Source organism: Peromyscus californicus, unplaced genomic scaffold (assembly GCF_007827085.1).
Source record: "Peromyscus californicus insignis strain IS unplaced genomic scaffold, ASM782708v3 Scaffold_10__1_contigs__length_136768540, whole genome shotgun sequence".
NCBI lineage: Eukaryota > Metazoa > Chordata > Mammalia > Rodentia > Cricetidae > Peromyscus > Peromyscus californicus.
The window spans coordinates 67,268,067-67,290,906 of NW_026294391.1; positions in this window are offsets into that span (position 1 = coordinate 67,268,067).

Below are 22,840 nucleotides of genomic sequence, written 5' to 3' on the forward strand. Positions count from 1 at the left end.
CAAATATACAAATTATAGCAATAGAGGAAGGAAAAGAAACCAGGGTCAAAGGCACAGAAAATATTTTCAACAAAATCATAGAAGAAAATTTCCCTAACCTAAAGAAGGATGTACCTAACAAGGTATAAGAAACATACAAAATACCAAATGGACTGGACCTGTCTTACAACACATAATAATCAAACCACTAACTGTACAGAACAAAGAAAGAATAAAATCTTCTAGGGAAATAGACCAAGTAATAGATAAAAGCAGACAGCTTATAATAACACCCAATTTCTCAATGGATACTTTAAAAGCCATAAGGGCCTGGAGAGATGTTCACAAAAATCTAAGAGACCACAGATGCCCATACTACTATGCCTAGCAAAACTATCAATCACAAGAGATGAGAAAGAAAAAAATTTCCTTGATACAGCCAAATTTAAATAGTATGTATTTATAAATCCAGAAGGCACTAGAAGGAAAACCGCAATCTGAAGAGGTTAACCACACCCAAGATAACACAAAGAATAAATGATCCCAGACCAATAAATCAAAAGAAGAGGAAAAACACATACTATAACAACAAAATAACAGGAATAAAGTAGCACTACTCATCGATAACTCTCAATATTAATGGTCTCCATTCCCCAATAAAAACACACAGAATAACAGACTGGATTAGAAAACAGGATCAATCTTTCTGTTACATCCAAGAAACACACCTTACCATCAAGGATAGGTACATATTCAGGTAAAAGGATGGAGAAATGTATTCTAAGCAAATGACCCAAGAATAAAGTAGGTGAAGTTATGTTAATATCCAACAAAATAAACTTTAACCCAAAACTAATTAAAAGATGCAAAGAATGACACTATAAACTCACCAAAGGAAAAATCCACCAAGAGGACTGTGGGAGCCCACAAAAGTTTCCTAGTGAGATCTGAGCTTGCTTTGCCTAGCAGGACTGTATAAGAAGATGATTGGACCATGGGCCTGGCTACCCGGTGTTTGGAAGGGTCTGCACTTGGCTGTAACTAGCAAGGGGGAGGTCTTTTGCCTCACCCTTGGCATTGTTATAAAAAGCCCTTTTGAATAAAGTTCTGGGCTGTTGGGTATTGACCCAGGTCCTCCCAAAGCTATCCTGTGTTTCTGTCTTTCTTCTTCTTGTCTAAGCCTATCATTCTATCTACAAGTTCCTTATTCCTCTCTCCTTCTCATAGGAAACCTTTAAGAAGTGGGAACAGTTCCCCCACAGAGGATGTTGCAATTCTAAACAATTATGCACCAAATGTGCAGGCATATAAGTTCATAAAAGAAAACTACTACAGCTGAAATCACACATTGGCCTTAACATAGTGATAGTGGGTGACTTCAATACCTGAGCCTACTCTTGCCAACAGACCAGTAAATCCAGACAAAAACTGAACAGAGAAATGTTGGACCTAAATGATATCATAAATCTAGCAGATATTTACAGAATATTTCACCCAAACATAAGAGAATATACTTTTTTTCTCAGCAGCTCATGGAAAATTCTCCAAAACTTACTACATACTTGAACACAAAGCAAGTCTCAAAAGATATAAGAAAATTGAAACAACACACTACATCCTAACTTACCACCATAGATTAACTAGATGTCAACAACAATGGAACCTACAGAAAGTTTACAAACTCATGTAAACTGAATAACTCATCACTGAATGAAAGATGGTTCAAGTCAGAAAATTAAGTTAGAAATTAAAAAGTAGTTAGAATTTAATAAAAAGGAAAATACAAGATCTCCAGACCTATAGGACAAAATGAAGGCAGTTCTAAGAGGCAATTTCATAGCTCTAAGTGACTACATAAAAATGAAGGATCTCATATTAGTTACCTAGTGGCATGTATGAGAGCTCTAGAACAGGATGAAATCACACCCAAAAGAGCAGACAGAAAGAAAGAACCAAACACAGAGCTGAAATCAATAAAATAGAAACAAACATCCACCACTACCAACAACAACAAACCAATACAAAGAATAAAAATGAAGAGTCGGTTCTTTGAGAAAATCAATTAAGACTGATAAAGACTTAAATTAACTAAAAGGTGAAAAGAGAATTTCCAAATTAATAAAATTAGAGGTGAAAAGGAGGACTTCACAACAGACACAAAGGAAATCCAGAGAATCATGAGGGCATACTTTAAAAATTTATATCCCACCAAACTGTAAAATATAAAATAAATGGTTAAATTTCTTGATATGTATGACTTACCCAGTTAAATCATGATCAGTGAAGCAACTCAAACATCTCCACAGCCCCAAGTGAAATAGAAGCAGTAATTGAGTCTTCCAACAAAAATCAGCCTAGTACCTAACAGTTTCAGTTCAGAAATCTACCAGACCTTCAAAGAAGAATCAATGCCACTAGTTCTCAAATTATTCCACAAAATAGAAAAAGAAGGAACATTTCTGGATAGCTACCACATACCAAAATTAAATCAAGACCAGATAAACAATTTAAATAGACCTATAACCCCTAAGGAAATAGAAACAGTCAATAAAAATCTCCCAACCAAAAAAAAAAAAGCCCAGGACCAGATGGTTTCAGTGCAGAATTATACCAGAATTCCAAAGGAGAGCTAATACCAATACCCCTCAAATTGTTCCACACAATAGAAATGGAAGGAACATTGCCAAACTCTTTTTATGAAGCTGATATCCAAACCACACAAAGATGCAACTAAGAAAAAGAATTACAGACCAATTGCAACATGATGCAAAAATACTCAATAAAATACTGGCAAACCAAATCCAAAAACACATCAAAAAGATCATCCACCATCATCAAGTAGGCTTCAACCCAGAGATGCAGGGATGGTTCAACATATGAATATCTGCCAATATAATCCACCATATAAACAAACAGAAAGGAAAAAAAAAACACATGAACATCTCATTAGATGCTGAAAAGGCCTTCGACAAAATCCAACACCCCTTCATGATAAAGGTCTTGGAGAGATCGAGGATACAAGGAACATACTTCAACATAATAAAGGCAATATACAACAAGCCAATAACCAACATCAAACTAAATGGAAAGAAACTCAAAATGGTTCCACTAAAATCAGGAACAAGACAAGGCTGTCCACTCTCTCCATATCTATTGAATATAGTACTCGAAATTCTAGCTAGAGCAGTAAGACAAGAAAAGGAGATTGTAGCTTAAGTTTTCCTGCCTGGCCCACAGTCAGAACAAATCTCTCTCACCTGCCAGTCCCACAGCCTCTCAAACCCGACCAAGTAAACACAGAGACTTATATTGGTTTCAAACTGTATGGCCGTGGCAGGCTTCTTGCTAACTGTTCTTACAGCTTAAATTAATCCATTTCCATAAATCTATACCTTGCCACATGGCTCGTGGCTTACCGGCATCTTCACATGCTGTTTCTCATTGTGGCGGCTGGCAGTGTCTCTCTGACTCAGCCTTCCACTTCCCAGCTTTATTCTCCTTGTCCCGCCTACACTTCCTGCCTAGCCAATGGCCAATCAGTGTTTTATTTAATGACTAATCAGCAACACATTTGCCATACAGAACATCCCACAGCACTTCCCCCCTTTTTTTTTCAAAAAGGAAGGTTTTAACCTTAACAAAGTAAAATTACATATAATTTGGGAATTTGGGCATAGCTTCTCTTACTACTTCCTGCTGGAGAGGGGCGCTGTATCTTATGGGGAAACAAAGAAAATTTTAGGATTATGGAATAGTCCATGAGGCTGTATCGTCTGAGCCAGATGCCTTGAAACCATTCTGGATGTTGGATGATCTGGGCCATGGTGTCATCGGAGACCTTTCAGGGGGTCTTGGCTGGTCAAACCTGATGTATCTTAATCTGGAACAAATCCATAGCCTCTGGCTTTCTGTGGAAACAAAAGCAGAGTCTCCTTTCCAAAGTAACATATCCTTATATTCAAATTTTGAAGTCAAGGTACCTTTAAAATATACATTTTGGCATAACTCAACAGCTTTTACAATCAAATGTTTTTCTGCAGTTAAAAATCCCAAAGAAAACACAATCCAGATTCTCTGTGTAATATCCATTTTTACGTGGCTTATTTTTTATACTACCTTTACTGTCTCTTTAAAGACTTTATTTTTTAAAACTATGTATTTGGTTCTATAACTCTATATATCATCTTTTTTGTCTCTTTCAAGCCTACGTATCTTTTACACACATTGTAAACTATTACATCTGAATCTGTCTTATTGTGAATCTATTGCCTTAAACTGCAGCAGCTGTGGCTGCTGGCTCCACCCACCTCAGCTTCCCAACATGGCTACGTTTACCACCAGCTCTGGGAGCTATGTGGGTCTATGCTTTTATCCAAACAGCGTGTAGTTCAGAAACCTCCCCTTTTGCTCTGCACCAGCAAAGGCTAAATCCACCACGCAGCTCAAAGTGCCACTTGCAAAGGCCCCACTCCCGCCATATGGCAGGTTGAGCTCGCATGCAAGGAACCCACCAGTAGCTCAAACCAGCAGCTGCCGCTCATTTGAGAGAGACAATTAGGAACTGTTTTTAGCTCCGTTTTAGAATCCTTGTTCTCAGTTTTTAGGTGGAAACTCTTGCCACCACGTTGGACGCCATTTGTAGCTTAAGTTTTCCTGCCTGGCCCACAGTCAGAACAAATCTCTCTCACCTGCCAGTCCCACAGCCTCTCAAACCCGACCAAGTAAACACAGAGACTTATATTGGTTTCAAACTGTATGGCCGTGGCAGGCTTCTTGCTAACTGTTCTTACAGCTTAAATTAATCCATTTCCATAAATCTATACCTTGCCACATGGCTCGTGGCTTACCGGCATCTTCACATGCTGTTTCTCATCGTGGCAGCTGGCAGTGTCTCTCTGACTCAGCCTTCCACTTCCCAGCTTTATTCTCCTCCTTGTCCCGCCTACACTTCCTGCCTAGCCAATGGCCAATCAGTGTTTTATTTAATGACTAATCAGCAACACATTTGCCATACAGAACATCCCACAGCAGGAGATCAAGGGGATATGAACTGGAAAAGAAGCCAAAGTATTGCTATTTGCAGATGATATAGTATAGAGTACATAAGCAACCCCAAAAATTCTACCAGGAAACTCCCACAGATGATAAACACCTTTAGTGATGTAGCTGGATACAAGATTAACTAAAAAAAATCAGTAGCCCTCCTATATACAAATGATGAAAAGGCTGAGAAAGAAATCAGAGAAACGTCACCTTTGACAATAGCCACAAATAGCATAAAATGTCTTGGGGTAACTCTAACCAAACAAATGAGGGTACCTGGGGTAAGGGTCAGGTTGGGATAGCAATAACAGTTCTAGGAGAGAGGAGACAGGCCAGCAGAACCAAACAGAGGAGAAAACTGAATTTCTTGGGAGTTGCTCACCATTCCTGGCCTTCTCTGTGTCCATAATCTGCCTAGTCTGTCCCAGCATCCAAATCATGAGGGAGCAAAGAGAGTGTTGCATACATGCATCCCAGGTCTTAATGGTCTGGAGCAGCTGTGCCCCAGGGGCATGTACTTCAAGGTCATAGTCTGATGTAGCAGTCACCTGCTGCCTCTCTAGGGGTTGTGCTTCAAGGTCATAGCTAGAAAAGCTACCCACTACACTGTATGACAAGAACTTTAAGTCTTTGAAGAAAGAAATTGAAGATGTCAAAAATGGAAAGATCTCCCATGTTCTTGGTAGGCTCAACATAGTAATAATGGCAAACTTACCAAAAGCAATCTACAGATTCAATGCAATCTCCATCAAAATCCCAACACAATTCTTCACAGACCTCAAAAGAATAATACCCAACTTCATATGGAAAAAAAAAAAACAGGATAGCCAAAACAATCCTGTACAATAAAGAAACTTCCAGAGACATCACCATCCCTGACTTCAAGCTCCACTATAGAGCTATAGTAATAAAAACAGCTTGTTATTGGCATAAAAACAGACATGTGGATCAATGGAATCGAATTGAAGACCCTGACTTTAATCTACACACCTATGAACATCTGAATTTTGACAAAGAAGCCAAAATTGTACAATGGAAAAAAGAAAGCAACAAATGGTGCTGGCATAACTGGATGTCAACATACAGAAGATTGTAAATAGATCCATATCTATTGCCATGCACAAAACTCAAATCCAAATGGATCAAGACCTCAACATAAATCCCATTACACTGAATCTGGAAAAAAAGCAAGTGGGAAGTAACTTTGAATACAATGGCACAGGAGACCACTTCCTAAATATAACACCAGTAGCACAGACAGTGAGAGCAATAATTAATAAATGGGACCTCCTGAAACTGAAAAGTTACTGTAAGGCAAAGGACACAGTCAATAAGACAAAATGGCAGCCTACAGAATGGGAAAAGATCTTTACCAACCCCACATCTGACAGAGGGCTTATCTCCAAAATATATAAAGAACTCAAGAAACTATACATCAAACTACCAAATAATACAATTAAAAAATGGAATGCATATCTAAACAGAGAATTTTGAACAGAAGAATTTTAAATGTCCAAAGGATATTTAAGGAATTACTCAACATCCTTAGCCACCAGGGAAATGCAAATCAAATGGACTCTGAGATACCATGTCAGAATGGCTAAGATCAAAAACATTGATGACAACCTATGTTGGAGAGGATGTGGAGAAAAAGGAACACTCCTCTACTGCTGGTGAGAATTCTATCTTGTATAGCCACTCTGGAAATAAGTATGGAGGCTTTTCAGAAAATTGGGAATCAACCCACATTAAGACCCAGCAATACCACTCTTGGGCATATACATAAGATGCTCAACCATACCATAAGGACACTTGCTCAACTATGTTCATAGCAGCATTATTCATAGTAGCCAGAACCTGGAAACAGCCTAGAAGTCCCTCAACTGAAGAATGGATAAAGAAAATGTGGTACAGTTACACATTGGAGTATTACTGAGTGGCAAAAACAATGACACCATTAAATTTGTAGGTAAATGGATGGAACTAGAAAAAATCATCCTGAGTGAGGTAACCCAGACTCAGAAAGACAAACATGGTATGCACTCACTGATATGTGGATACTAGATGCAAAGCATAACCCCAGAGAAGCTAGGTAACAAGGAGGACCCTAAGAGAGACAGGCATGGATCACCCCATGAAGGGGAAATGGTGAACATCTTCTGGGTAAACTGGGAAGGGAGTAGAGAGAAGGGTTTGGGAGATAGGAACATGAGGGATCAAGAAGAGCAATGAAAGAGATGTCTTGACAGAGGGAACCATTATGAGCTTAGGGAGAAAGTTGGTGTTAGGGAAATCCCCAGGAACCCACAAAGATGACCCCAGCTAAGACTCCTAGCAATGATGGAGAGGATGCTTGAACTAGTCTTCCTGTGTAGTCAGATTGGTGACGACCTTAATTGTCATCCATAGAACCTACATCCAGTGACTGATGGAAGCAGATGCAGAGGTTCCCAGATAAGCACTTGGCTGAGCTCCTGGAATTCAGTTGAAGAGAGGGTGGGGGGGATTATAGAAGCAACAGGGGTCAAGATCATGATGGAGAAAACCACAGGGACAGCTGACCCAAGCTAGTGGGAGCTCATAGACTCTGGACTGACAGCTGGGGAGCCTGCATGGGACCAAACTAGGCCCTCTGAATGTGGGTGATAGTTGTGTGGCTTAATCTGTTTGTGGGTCCCCTGGCAGTGGGTTCAGGACTTATCCTGGGCACATAAACTGGCTTTTTGGAGTCCATTTCCTGTGGTGGGGTGCCTTGCTCAGCCTTGATGCAGGGGTGAGGGGCTTGGTTCCGCCCCAACTTGGTATGCTAGCCTGTGTTGACTCCCCAAGGGAAGACTTATCCCCTATGAGGAGTGGATGGGAGGTGTGGGAGGGAGGGAGGTGGGGGGAGCAGAAGAAGGGGAAGGAGGGGGAACTGTGGTTGTATGTAAAATAAAAAATTAAATAAAAATAAATCATGAAATTTGCTGATAAACTGATGTTTCGAGAAAAAGAAAATCATCCCGAGCAAGGTAACCCAGGCCCAGAAACACAAATATGGTATGTATTCTCTTATATATGGATGTCAACTTTTAAGCCTTCAATAGGCATACTAAAATTCATATAATCACAGAGGTTACACAGTATAGGACTAGTAGGGAGAGGGTCCTCCAAGGAATGTGAATAGAATATATAATTATGGAAAGACAGTGGGCATACTGGAACTGGAGGATTAACCAGGGAGGGGGATGGAAAGGAGGTAAGGGAGGGAATATGGTGGGGAGGGGCAGCTAACACTAAGGGCCATTTTAAAGGTCATATGAAAACCTATTATTTTATAAGTTTCTTAAAATGTGTGTGTGTGTGTGTGTGTGTGTGTGTGTGTGTGTGTGTGTGTGTGTGTGTAAAAGAAATCTAAATGGAGTGTCAAGTAGTGGGGGAGACAATGCCCCAACCACACATCTTTCCACCATTAATGCCAGGACTGCATTATATCTAATTGAATTTTCTGCCAACTGGGCTCCATAGAAACCCTCCAAATTACTCAGGCTATTGACACAGCTATTTGGTTTCTCTCCACAAACTGATGGTAAGATTATATTGTTGAAGACAACATTTACATATCTCATTGAACACGAAGAAGTTGAGCTGGTGCCTAACTAGAGCCTTTACCCATACTGACTAGTGTTCATGGTACTGGAAGGTCTGTCAACTGTACACTGACATAGGAGAAATGTATCCAGCAACTCTTCTACAAACACTGTGATCTACAAAGTCAACCTGCCTGCATGATATGATGGCATCATAGTGGCACAAACGATTTGGGAGTAACAAACCTCTATCTGATTGGATTTGATGTCCACTCCATGAGATGGAACCTATCTATGCATGACACTGCTCAGCTAGCCAAGAAGCTGCAACTAAATTCTACTGTTCTGCTAAAGGAATGTAGCAATAAAATGACTCCTAAGGATATTCAGTTGTACCCATAGATCATTTCCTTGCTCAGCCATCACCAGAAAAGTTTCTTCTTGCAGTAGATGGGAATTAATATGAAGATCTACATCTAGATTACATGCAAAGAGTGAGAGACCTCATAACAGTACTAAATGGGATGTCTTCACCAAACCCCTCCCCTCAGTGCTTAGGGAGCTATGCCAAAGAGGAGGCAGAATGATTCTAAGGGCCAGAGAAGATAGATGACACCAAGGAAACAGCATCTTCCCGACATAACAGGATGGATGCAATATGAACTCACAGAGACTGAAGCAGCATGTATAGGGCCTCCACAGTTAAGTTAGATGGGGTCTCAGTGCAGAGAGGGGGAAGTAGACACGAGCTCCCATCCCTAACCAAGAAGCTATCTCTATAGACAACAACTTGCAAAGGAAAAATTAGTTTTCTCCAATGAAGTCTCACTGGTTATATAAACCACATTTAAGGATGGGCTTCATGCCCAGCAATAGATGGTTAAAAACTCAGTGGTCTGTTTGTAGATTTGTGTTATCTCATATTGCTTTGTTTGGGAATATTTTTTTTAATCATATTGGCCTTTTGCTTGTATATTATGGTTTCTGATTCTGCATTTTGTTTATGGTGTTTGTTGATATTTTTTTAAAAAATATGGTTAGTTTTCTTTTTATTTGCCTTTTTGTTTTCTAAGGAGTGAAAGAAAGAAGGTGTGAAATGGATGGGTGGGAAGGTGTTAAGGATCAGGGAGGACCTCGTGATCAGAATATACTGTTAGGATTTCTACTAAGAAAAAGGAGTTTGAATGATTAAAGAAAAAAGAAGAGGAAGCAATTGGGAAGGTTCTCAAACCTTATCTTCAGCTATACCCCTGAGTGTTCCGCTGATTTTACTAATTTGTTCAAAGACATCTGCCCTAACTGGCTAATTTTTCCCAAGTGAATAATTTATTTACTATTTCTGTGGTATCTTTTTTCTTTTTGCACATAAAAACCATAAAATGCTTTAAAAGGTGTTCCCTAATAAGATAATCAGATCTTGAATGCAGAAATTAAACATTTTGTTAAAAATAATAGCTTTAGGTAATGTCTTAGCTACTTTTCTATTGTTGTGAAGAGCCACCATGACATAGGCAGCTTATAAAAGGATGCATTTAATTGAGGACTCATTTACAGTTTCAGAGTCAGTTAATGACCATCATGGTGGGGAGCATGGCAGTAGGCACGTAAGCATGCAAGTCAGAGACAATGTCAGAGACTGGGCCTGGCATGGATGTTTGACACCTCAAAGCCCACCCCCAGTGACACATCTCCTCCATCAAGGCCACATCCCCTAATCCTTCCTAAACAGTCCACCAACTTCAAAACCAATAAAATATGAGCCCATGTGGGCCATTCTCATTCAAATCACCACAGGTAATATTTGAGTTAATATTTATGACATAGGCTTAGTGGGAACCACTTTATATTTTCTCATCTCTAGAGCAGTCCTTTTATTCTTGATTCTGAGAAAATGTCCTCATAAGATTTGGTAGCATAAACACGGCCACATGAAAGCTGTCAAAGAGGCTGAAATCAAACCCAGGTCTTACTCTTTTTTCAGGATCTTTACAAGCACACTTTCCTCATTCTAACACACAACTTATTCTTCAAATTTACATCTATGAGGTCAAACATGTCCCATCACCCCAAATCTCCACAGTATTCCTTTTCTCATTATGATATATATATATATATATATATATATATATATATATATATATATAACAGTTAGTAATACTATTGGAGATGACACTTATTTTTTATGTACCAGAGAAACTTACTTCAGCTATTTCAAGTCTCACACTGTTCTAAAAATTACATATGAATTATTTCAATCATTATAGCAATACTTTGTTAGATGTACTGTTTTTATGTTGTCAATAATGTAACATTTAGGAATATTAACTGATTTCCACAAGTCTAGTAAATGCTAGAATGAGGCTAGTGTTCAAGGCCCATTTTATAAATGGCAGAGTTCAAGTAAAACTTGAGTCCATTTCTCATTAAGCTTCTACTGGTACCTAAATATCCTATCTTTGGTCCAGAAAGTCAATCAAATCACTCTACAGAATTATGTGAAGCCTAATAAATATTAGATATAAGTACATTGCTGGTATTCACCTACTTTATTTCTTACTGTTTTTATAGTAGAAATAAGAGTTAAAATGAAATAAACATTTCTTGTGGTTTCAGGCACAGTTTAAGGAATACTTGTATTAACTTACTATATTCTCATAATCTAATATGTAGGCAATATTAGTATCTGCGTTGTTAGGGTACAGAAATTATGATTCAGAGAGATTAAATAACTTGACATATGTCACACAGCTAAAAGTGCAAGCAAAATAAGAAATATCTATTTTAGTTATTTTTTTCTTAAAACTCCAGGAAAGAGATAAATGATTTTGCTGTTTTACAAAATGAAATTTATGCAACTTATTGTGTACATGGATGACGTATAGGTTTTGCTTATTAGAGGAGTTATGTGATTCTTTCTAGTTGATATCTTTAGGGCTAAGATTAGAAAATGAAGTTTAGTGGTATAGAAGTAGTTAGAGAGTTTGTATTGGATTTTGGATCATGAGTGTTTACATAATTTGAAGACATTTTAGTTGTTAGATCTCCCTTTTTTCTTGGAAAAGTACTAGATTTGAATACTTTGCAGTTGAATGCAATTGAAAAATAAACAGATATATGTTCTCACAGAAAGTTACTTAGTGAAATTTGTCCCATCTTAGAAATACTGAATGATATTGTATCTGTCAATCATTTAAATTCCACTGTTACTAATACAAAAGCTTCCATAGCCAGTGTCTGCCACAAGGTGACAGTATTGTCTAGTTTAAGAACCAAAAGCCTACAGTTAAATGCTGTAAGCGTCTATTTCACGTGGTTAAAGTTTGAGCTCTTATATATAGACTCTGAAAATCTCAAGATGTCTAATTGTAATCCTTTTTTATTTTTAATGACTCTTTGATATTCTAATAAATAGAAAGTACAAATAAATTATGATTAGTAAAATGTTTTTCATTACTTTAGAATTTCTATTAAATTTTTAATTTTTTTTTTTTTTTTTTTTTTTTTTTTTTTTTTTTTTGGTTTTTCGAGACAGGGTTTCTCTGTGTAGCTTTGCGCCTTTCCTGGGACTCACTTGGTAGCCCAGGCTGGCCTCGAACTCACAGAGATCCACCTGGCTCTGCCTCCCAAGTGCTGGGATTAAAGGCGTGCGCCACCACCGCCCGGCAAATTTTTAATTTTTAAAAGATACATTTATTTTAATGTATGTGTATGTTTTTCTGGCATATCTAGCTGTATACTACATGAAAGCATGATACCCACAAAGATCAGAAAAGAATGTGTGATTCCCCTGGAACTTGAGTTATGGATGGCTATGAGTCACCATGTGGGTGCTGATAATCAATCCCTGGCGTCTTGCAATAATAAAAAGTGCTCTTAACAGAGATCCTCCTCTCGAGCCTCCAAATTTAATTTTTTATTAGTCCTTTGAGAATTTCATGCAATGTATTTTGAATATATCCATCATCTTTCCCATCTCCTCCTAGATTCATGCTTCCTGTCTCTACCCACTCAATTTCACATCCTCTTTCTTGTCACCTATCAAGTTCAATTAGTGATAGCTATATATTTTTAGATATGGCCTTTAAGTGGAGTGGGTCAGCTTACCAGATGCAACCTTGCTGTGGGATGTTCTGTATGTCAAATGTGTTGCTCTGATTGGTTAATAAATAAAACAATGATTGGCCAGTAGCCAGGCAGGAAGTATAGGTGGGACAAGCAGAGAAGAGAATTCTGGGAAGGGGAAGGCTGAGGCAGAGAGACCCTGCCAGCCGCCGCCATGACAAGCCAGATGTAAACTACCTGTAAGCCACAAGCTATGTGGCAATTAATAGACTAATAGACGTGGATTAATTTAAGATAGAAGAATTAGATAACAAGAAACCTGCCATGGCCACACAGTTTGTAAGCAATGTAAGAAGTCTCTGTGTGTTTACTCGGTTGAGTGTGGGACTGGTGGGTGAGAGAGATTTGTCCTGACCATGGGCCAGGCAGAAAAACTCTAGCTACACAACCCTCTTAAAGAAAATTGACTCTCCCTATATGACCTACCAGCAATTAACTACCAGCAGCTTCTCAAATCATTCTTGCCCAGTTATGAATCCTGTGGACTACAATAACCACTGGTTTGTCAAGACACACCCACTGTTACAATAGTGACACAAACATGGGAGTAACCAACTATTTACTCCTTATATTGAAGTCCCACTCCATAAGATGAAGCCCATATCTGACACTATTGTCAGGGCAAGAACCTGAGGCTAGATAAATCATAGTCCTTACGGTAGAACCTACTACTTTTATTCTGCTAAATGGACATAGAATTAAACCAACTCCTAATAATTTATCATTATATGTATAGATAATGCATCTCTCAACCTTCATCAGAGAATCTTCTATGGATGCTGATCAATAATAATAAATGTTTATTAACACAGAGACTCAACTGGTCAACATGCAGAGACTAATGAACTGTGGAATGCTAAACTCTAAATGGAACATCTATATCATATTCCCTTCTCCCATGGACCAGAGGTCATAGTGGAAGAGGGGGTAAGGAGTGGATGAATATAAGAGAACTATGACCTCTGGACACAGGACAGTTGCACATATTAACTCATAGCAATTGTAACAGCATGCACAAGACCCATGCAAGGTCAACCTATGCTTTAAATTTTATTATAATGAATGCTGTTTATCACTATAATTTATCTGACATTGTTCATATGAATAAGTAACCCATAAAGTCTACTACCATCATAATTAAGAGTTTCTGCTTGGTCCTCCTTTCCAAACTACTGCTGTGCTTCAGCCATGTCGTGAAACCTCACAGATTAGAACCAGAAAATGGAGCCATGTGAGTGTCCAGGAAACCACCTACTATCTTCTGGTTGCTGTTGCTGAGTGTTAGGCACAGAGCAGCTGCAATGACCAGGAAAAGAGACGGGTCACATCCCCAAATCTGCCTCTGTGATTCATTGACTTTCAGCTTTTTCTCCAATTTGAAGTATGCTCAGCAGAAAGGAAGAGGGACAACCTCTGCCCCAGTGGGTACAAAGGACTGACTAGAATGTATCTCCATATTGGTAGATGGCCATAATTCAGAAGAAGGTCCAGTGGGGAAATTCAGGGATCTGTGTCCACTCTATCTGCACTCCACATGAATGCCAGTGGAGCCAGAGACATATCCTACCTTGCTTCCCCAAAATTTTACTCTGTCATTTATTTAAGGCTGGAAGCTAGTCCTAACACCTAAGGCTGAAAATAGATCAGAACCAGCTATCACCAACACCAACTGCAGAACCATTTTTAAAAGGAGAAACAAACTGTAGTATTTAAAAGGTGAAGAGGGAGAGCTATTTCTTAAAGTGTAAGATTTTACATATTTTTCTCCAAGTTTTTGTGCAATTTTTGGTCAAGTCCAAATGTAATTTTGAAGGAACTAGGGAGTTTCTACTCAGGTTTTGATTTTTGAGGTGCCTTTTAAGGCCTATTCCTTGAGGTAACTAGTCTTCCATGGGACAGTACTGAGGGTAGTGCTAGTTGCTGGTGAAGCTTCTTAGTTGGCTGTCTTCTCCATCAAATGAGAATCCAAATCATTCATGTTGTCTTTCTGTCTTTTAAAATGCTACTGGATTCTATTGAGAATTCTCATACTGTGGAGACTCACTTGTTTCCAATGAATATTGCCTCAAATAGCATAAGAAAGCTTTAGTAATAAAGAAATTTGCCCATCTGCTCAATCACTTTTCCTGTCTTAAGTGTCAGTCTGTATATTGGATAAAGGTATAAATACTGAAGGTACTTCTCTTCTGGCTCTACTCTGTTGAGAATGGCCTGTATAGAAGCAGTTGTTTGTTTTCCCAGTACCAGACTGTGGCTGGGTGCTCAGGTTTAGTGGGCGTTCAGCAAGCATCAAGGGTAATGCATTCTCCTGGATCTTGGATGGTCAATTGAAGTCCAAGGCATAGACACCCAGGAAAAGTTGTGCTTTCAGGTGGGGCTTTTCACAGTGGAGGGGAGAATTTAGATCCTGCTGCAGGACTTCTGTTCAGTTTGTGTTATCTACAATATTGTTTTTGATCAGCTTGTTGGGTAAAGACTGGGCAGCCATGTCTTCTTTCTCCTTTTGTCTTCTCTGCAGTGGCACTGGTTTGATAACACTATTAATGTCTGGCTTGACTTTTGCTTCTTTGATCTTCAAACTGCTTATCATTTCAACTGTGGCTTTCTGCTTGTGCACCTCTAGGTCACACGATTTGGTAGTCATGGTTCCTAAGTCGGGGAGTGACCTGTGAAGAGATGAATTGCACTACACTAATGCCATCACTGAATCCTGGATTGCCTTATTTTAAAAACTAACATTCTATTTTTATTAAAGATCTAGTATAAATAGTAAGTTTTATAAATCACGACCTCACAAGTTTTATTTCTAAAACTTAAAAATACACATGCATTTTGTTCTACTAAAATATTTCTAATTAATATAACTTTTTAAACTACCCAAATAAGTGTTCTATGTTGGATATACTTATGCATTTAAAATCCACAGACAAGTATATTAAATTATTATCTCTGAAGATGCTAAAAAGAAGTCCAGGACAGTCATATGAATTCTGACTCCAGCTTAATTTTATCTAAATGAATACTTACAAATAATAAAGATATTTGTACAATCCTCATATACAGTATCTGCATTCTGTTTGTAGGTATATTGTATATTGCTATGAGTCAGAGCCAGCATTTTTTTCCTTATCTTTTTTACACTGATGGACTTTTTTTTTCACCTCCTCATAAGATGCAAGCAGGAAAGAAGTATGGGAGAGGGGAAAATGGTAGGTCTGGGAGCTGAAGGGGTTCAAGAAGCCAAATAGGAGCACAGCTGAAAACTGGGATATTTACCCAAATATATATATGCAGAGTACATTAGAGGTAATCATCAGTAAGAAACACTTCCTTTTAAAAGTAATAATGGCATGTATTATTATTTGAAAATGTGTGCTCATTGTAGAGAGTCTATCTATCACAGGCAGACAAGAAATTTTCTCTACAATTTTCTCTATTTTGAAAGGAGTATACCCCCAAGTATTTTAACTCACTTTATTTTCAGATATTACCAACTAAACAAAAATCCATGTCTTTACTTATGTTATCCTTTTGCTTAGCTAAGTTGCATATCAGGAACAGATGGTTTTTCCTGTATGAAATATCCTTAATAGTAACCTTTTGTGAAAGGCAGAATATATTCAGAGACTAGCATGGGTTGGAGGTGACAAAGGAAATTGTTTAAATGTCAAAGAAAGAAGCTGTGTTACTTTCTTGAACCAGCAGAACAGAGAAAGAGGCCAAGGATCTTAGAACTAGGAAAATGGGTGGAATGAAGAAAAACTACTTGGTCTTCAGGAGAAGAGGCTGGCAAAAAGTGATATATTGATGTTTAGGACACCTAGCAATCTGTGAAAATGTCTACGATGTTACTATTCTATTTAAAACTGTCTCCTAGATGCACCACAGACATGTACCTACCTTTTTAGCAATATTTCTATTGAAGTTGCTCAGTCCACACTAATTTTGTATTAGTGGTAATTTGTAGGCAAGGCACTGGAGCGCTGATAACTTCATATGTGGCTGAGAGAAGAGAACAGCGACAGAAGTTGAACCCAGGAGTAGGGACAATTGACTGTAACCTGAATTGGCTCATGAATCAGAGTATAGGAAAGTGATTCTCCAAGAGAAAATGCCAGATAAAGAAAACAAATTATACTGTTACCTGGGGTGGAAATGCAAGGCATTTTGTTACTGGAAGAATCACAGACTCTAGAAAATGGATGCATTTAGATTGCCTAAGAATGACTAGAATAGCCGGGCGGTGGTGGCGCACGCCTTTAATCCCAGCACTCAGGAGCCAGAGCCAGGCGGATCTCTGTGAGTTCGAGGCCAGCCAAGGCTACAGAGTGAATTCCAGGAAAGGAGCAAAGCTACACAGAGAAACCCTGTCCTGGAAAAAAAAAGAATGACTAAAATAAAAATTGCTTAGAATATTGTCTGGACATAACTGCTATCTGTATTTAAGTAGCTATTGTTTTCTTTTTGAAGAGACAAAATTTTAAATTAAATTGGTATTAAAGTAACTATCTTTATCACTTAATAATATATTGTATTCTAAAAAATAGCTAAGAAAGCAGAAGCAAAATGTGTTCCTGGCTTACAAAAATATAAATGCTTGTGATCAAACTTATGTTAATCACTTCAAATTAGCTACTCTACAATATGTACATATTTTAAAATAATGTATATAACTGGCAAAGATTTTCTCACATTTCTTAAGGCCTCCTACTCACTCATATTACATTATCCTTTGCGTTACAGAAACTTTTTTAATTTTACAATATACCACTCATTAATTATTGGCCTCATTTCCTGAGTGAACGGAGTCCTATCCTGTTCAGAAAGCCCTTAGTTATTTATGCTTATGCCATGAAGTGACTTTCTTGTTTTTAACTCTTAATAGTTGCAGAGTTTTGGGTCTTATGTTAAGGTCTTTGATCCATTTGGAGTTGATTGCTTATGCAATGTGAGATAATGGTCTTGTTTCGTTTATTTTCATGTAGTTGTCTAGTTTTTCTAATAACATTTGTTAAAGAGGCTTTTTATCTCCAATGAGTGCTTTTGTCACTTTTGTTTCTTTCAAAAGTCAGGTGACTATAACTGCATAGGTTTATAGCCGCAGTTACAGTCTTCTCTGTTTATATCTTCTCTGTTCTAGCAATCTACATGCCTGTTTTGGGTTATTATCATGCCGTTTTTATTAATTATGTCTCCATATTATATAAAACCAGGTATGATAATACCTTCAATATCATTGTTGTTATAACTATTACTATTATTGCTCAGCATTGATTTGGCTATCTTAAATCTTTTGTGTTTCTAGATAGATTTTAAGATTTTTTCCCCCTGTTTTTGAGAAGAAAGGTCCTAATATTTTTATTGGGATTGTACTGAATCTGTAGACCACTTTTGGTAGGATGAATATTTTCACAGTGTTGATTCTTCCTATCCATGAACATTGGAGATCTTTCCATTGTCTAGTATGGTGGTAGTTTGAATGTAATTGGTCCCCATAAGCTTATAGACAGTGGCACTATTAGGAGGTGTGGCTTTATTGGAGTAGGTGAGTCCTTGTTGGAAGAAGTGTGTCACTGTGGGTGTGGGCTCATATATGCTCAAGCCATGCCTGGTGTCTCAGTTCACTTCCTGTTGCCTGTGGATCAAAGATGTAGAACTTTCAGCTTCTTCCTCAGCACCATGTCCTCCTGCATGCTGCCATGTTCCATAATGATGATAATGGACTGAACCTCTGAAGCACCCAATTAAATGTTTTCCTTTATAAGAGTTGCTGTGGTCTTTTTATAGGCAAATTGAGTTTATTGATATTAAGGGATGTTAATGACTAGTGATGGTTAATTCCTGTGATTTTTTTGGTGGTAGTGTGTGTGTGTGCTTCCCTTCTTTGGGGTTTGCTGGTTTGAGGTTATCTATTTCCTATATTTTGGTGGTTGTAGCTAACTTCCTTGTGTTGAAGTTTTCCTTCTAGTACTTTCTGTAGGGCTGGATTTGTGGATATATAATGCTTAAATCTGGTTTTGTCATGGAATATCTTGTTTTCTCCATCTATGGTGATTGAAAGCTTTGATGGGTGTAGTAGTCTGGGCTGGCTTCTGTGGTCTCTTAGTATCTGCAGAATGTCTGTCCTGGATCTTCTGGATTGTAGACGAATTTCTAAGCAGTCTCATTAAATAAGGAACACCAAGCGAAATATAGGGGTGAAAGCTGTAGAGATCAGGGAAATAGTGAGAGTCACCAGCCAACCTTAGCTCACCATGTCACTGTAGCTTCCCAAGAGAGAGCTACTTTCTGTCTACCCAGGCTTTTAATGCCTTGCTGTTCTGCCTTCTCATTGGCTCTTAGCCCAGCTACCTCACTTCCTTGTCACTGCCTGTCTGTACAGACCTCCAGGTCTCTATAATTGGTACTGGGATTAAAGGTGTGTGTCACCATGCTTGGTTGTTCCCTAGTGTGTCCTTGAACACACAGAGACCCTGCTTGCCATGTGATTGGATTAAGGGCATGTGCTACCACTGCCTGACTTTTGTTTATGGCTGGCTATGTCCTCTGATCTCCAGGCAAACTTTATTTATTACCATACAAATAACATATCACCACATTTCAGCACAAATAAAATATAAGCACAATGGATTTCAGAGTTTCCATTGAGAAGTTGGGTGTAATTCTAATAGGTCTGCCTTTATATGTTACTTGATCTGTTACTCAGCCTTGATGCAAGGGGAGGGGCTAGGCCCAGCCCCAACTTTGTATGCCAGCCTGTGTTGACTACCCAAGTGAGGAGCGTATAGAGGTGGGGGGTGAGAGAAGGGGAGAGAGGGGGAACAGGGGTTCATATGTAAAAAGAAAGAAAAAAATTTAAATTAAAAAATTATAAAAAAAAATTAAAAAAAGAGTTGCTGTGGTCATGGTGTCTCTTCACAGTAACAGAAACCTGAACTAAGACAAAATTCGGTACCAGTGACTGAGGTATTGCTGTAATAGGCATGACCATGTTTTTGTTTGTAGTAATATGGACTTTGATACTTTGAGTTAGAAAATCAGTTGAATGCTTTAAGTGCTGCTTGATGGGCCATACTAGTAGGAGCATGGGAAATAATGGTGCTGAGTGTGATTTGATGAGCTGTAGGGTCCTGGATCAAGAGGATTCAGAGTAGAAGAATTTTAGTCTGTGGCCTAGATATCATTCATGTGATATTTCAGTGAAAAATGTGGTTGCTTTTGGCCCTTGTTCAAAGAGTCTGCCTGAGCCTAAAGTAAAAACAATTGAATTAATTATATTGGCAATGGAAATATCAAAATATCATAGTATTGACTCAACTGTGTAGTTATTATTGGTCACTCTTATACATATTTATAATGAAAAGCAGCAAACTGAGCAAGGAAACATACAAAATGTACAGTTTGAGGAGAAAAAAGAGCACCATGAAGTGAAATGGAGCTAATTCATGGAGATAAACAGATTAAAAATAGAATAAAAAGAGTGGTGACCTCAGTGCAAGATCCCACCAGAGTAAGTTTCCAACTTGTAAAAAGGAATTAAACAAAAGCTTAGAGCTGGGTGTGGTGGTTCATACCTTTAATCACAGCATTCCAGAGGCAGAGGCTGACAGATCTCTGAGTTTAAGGCCAGTCTGATTTACAGATCCAGTTTCAGGATAGCCAAACTTAGGCAGTGAAGAAAATCATCAAAACCAGAAAGTTAGTGAAGATGTAATTGAATGAGGGTGTCATGTTCCAGCCACAGTAAGCAGAACAACATGGTAGCTTCACCCATATAGTTCTGGAGTCAAGGACAGAAGAAAGGGGCTAAGGAATTTGTTTCCATGATAAGGAAAGCTACTGAGCCAAGGCATGTGTCATGTGTGTCCGAGTGGAGACCTAGAGATGCCATTGTGTGAAGCTGTGAAGGTGAAGCCTGAATTGCCTTAAAGACACCAAGATGTTGGAGATGTCAAAGCCATGGGATACCTGCTGAGGAGAGCTGTTAATAGAGAGTGGAATCAGCCCAAGAGAAAGAAGTGTGTTGCAGTCAACAAAACTGAAAGGAGTTGGAGATCTGGAGTGTTTTGACATCAGACATGTAGCTGCAGAGTTTGGTGTTTACCCAGCTGTTTTTTGGTCATGCTTTGGTCCAGTATTTTCATACCATGCTCCCTTTCCTGTTTTGGAATTGGAATGGGGAAAGTAGAAACCCTTGTCTTATTCATGATATTAATTGATATGATTTGAGCATTTCCTCATTTAGTATGTTAGCTAAAGTTTTGTCATATGTCTTTATTATGCTGAGATAATGTCTTAGTTAGGGTTTTTATTGCTGTGAAGAGACACCATGACCACGGCAACTCTTATAAAGAAAATATTTAATTGAGGTGGTGTGGGGCGTTTACCCACCAACCCCACAGCTCCCCAGAGTTTTTTTTGAGTGTGAGCAGCAGGAAATATTACATAGAAAGGATTTATATTGCGGAGAATATCGTGGAGATAAACAGATAGAAAATAAAGAATAGCCTCGAGAGGGCCTGGAACCTTTTCCAAGGGGCCCCGACTGTCTCTGCCCCAGGGTTTTTATAGAGACACCAAGGGGTGGAGCAAAAGACCTCCTCCCCCAGCACAGCCAAGTGCAGACCATCTCAGACACCTGCACTCAGGCCCATGGTCCTGATCATCCTCTATGCGGACCTGCTGGGTAAAGCCACGAGGACCCTAAAAACGGGCTCCCACAAGGTGGCTTGCTTACGGTTTCAGAGATTCAGTCCATTATCATCATGGTGGGGATTATGGCATTGTGCTGGAGAGGGAGCTGAGAGTCCTACATCTTGCACACAACAGGAATTTAACTAAATGTGACATTGAGTGAAGCTTAAGCAAAAGACCTCAAATACCACCCCTACAGGGACACACTTCCTCCAACAAGGTCATACCCACTCCAGCAAAACCACACCTCCTAATAGTGCCACTCTATGAAATTATGAGGGCCAATTACATTCAAACTACCACAAATATCATCCATTCCAAGTTTCTTTAGAACTGTTATCATTAAAGGATGTTACATTTAATTAAAATCCTTTTGTTTGCATCTTTTTTAGATCATGTGATTTTTTTCCTTGAGTACATTAATATGATGCATTATATCTATTAATTTCCATATGTTGAACTATCCTTGCATATCTCAAATGAAGCCAACTTGATCGCAGTGAATGATCTTGATTCATTCTTGTATTCAGTTTGCAAGTAGTTTGTTGAAAGCTTTTGTATGTGTGTTTATAATGAAGATCAGTCCATAACCATCACCCTCAAAGCCCAGAGAATATCATAAGAGAGGGGGTTAGAATGAATGCAAGATCTGGAGGATGAGAAGAAGTGCTGTGAAATGTTGACTTCTGGACATGATATATCAGTTGCACTAATGAACTAATAGTGTTTGTGGATAACCATGCAAGACCTGTACAGGAGTGGGCCCTCCAAAACTCCATAATGAATAGTGGAGAGGCTCATTTGGCCCCACCCTTCTCTGAGGAGCTATTGGGAGTTAATGGTTACTGGAGGAGGGGGACACATTTTGTTCAGTGGTGAAGTTGCCTGTGCTCCAGTAAATCATCTCCCACCTACACTTACATAAACAACCCTAGTTTATTCAGTGGGCAACAAAAAAGACATTATAAAGAAAATCAGTGGAAGTAGCAGGGAATAAAAGAGTGTAATATGGAGTGGATATGATCAAAATGTGTTATACACATTTATGAAATTGTCAAAATAATATTAAAACTAAAGTAGCATGTAATATAGAGCATATATATGATTTTCAATTAAAATAAATTAAAATTTTAAGTATGTGCTGATTCTGTCTCTGTGAGTTCATATGAGCTTTGCACACATTGACTTAAAGGGCCTTGTTCTCCTGGTGTCCTCCAACCACTCTAGCTCTTACATTCTTTCTGTCTTTTCTTCCACAGGATTCCCTGAGCTCTTAGGGGAGGGATTTGATGGAGACATCTCATTTAGAGTTGTGTGTTCCAAGGTCTCTCTCTGTGTGTAATGTCTGGCTATAGGTCGGCTGTGGGCTGTCTTTCTGTATGCTGTGAATATGTGTTGCTCTGATTGGTTAATAAATAAACTGCTTTGGCCTA